Source organism: Miscanthus floridulus, unplaced genomic scaffold (genome assembly GCF_019320115.1).
Source record: "Miscanthus floridulus cultivar M001 unplaced genomic scaffold, ASM1932011v1 fs_393_1, whole genome shotgun sequence".
NCBI classification, from domain to species: domain Eukaryota; kingdom Viridiplantae; phylum Streptophyta; class Magnoliopsida; order Poales; family Poaceae; genus Miscanthus; species Miscanthus floridulus.
In genome coordinates, this window is record NW_027096689.1 from 104,080 (window position 1) to 105,000 (window position 921).

Sequence of the window (921 nt, forward strand, 5' to 3'; positions counted from 1 at the left end):
TATTAAGCTTGTGTAGTTGCTTTTGTAATTAGTTAGCTTGTGTAGCTTGCTAGTTACCTTCATGCTTGTGTAGCATAGAAGTAGCTCCCTTGCGTGGCTAATTTGGTTTGTGTAACCTTGTTAGTCACATTACTTAGTTTGTGTAGCTAAGTAATTGCGCTCTCTAATTTGGCATTGGTCGCCTTGTTATTGAGCATTGCTAGTGAGCTTAGTTAGCTTTGTGCTTTTGCTTTCTAGCAAGTGTAGGAGCTCCCTTGTTGCTTAAAGTACTAGTGGCAGAGGTTTGTGTGACCTTGCTTCTAGAATTGTTTAGGAGAGCTCTAGCTAGCCCGGCACCCTAGTTGCATAATTAGTATCTTTGCAAGGTGCTAGAGAACATAGAAAGAGGGGTGTAGTCTTGGCTAGACCGATAGTTATAATTCCGCACTTGTTTCGGTTAGCCGACGCGATTAATTTTAGAAAAGACTATTCACCCCCCTCTAGTCCGCCATCTCGACCCTTCAGTAGCCACGACGGTTAAGCCATCCAAAGCATCACTCCGCGCTAGGCACGGTGAGTTTGCTTGCGAGGACAGCAACCGAAGGTCCACAGAGCACGGGAGATACCAAAACTTAACCATCAATGGGCCAGCGCCCACAGAAGCAGGCCAACATAGGCTGCCGACCAGCCAGGGAGGCAGCGCATCACCAAAACCGTTCCAACAACAAGCTACGCACCCATAGCAGCCAGCTGCCCACAGCAGCACGTCATAGAAGCACGCCACCGTAGGCTGCCAGCCGACAAGGGAGGCCACGAGTCAATGAAACAGTTCCAACAACATGCTGGCCACCCAAGCCAGCCAGCTGCCCACCAAAACTTCTGCCACTTCAGTCCAATAGCGTGCCGCCACTAATGGCCGCACGCTGGCCAGCCGGGCAGCCA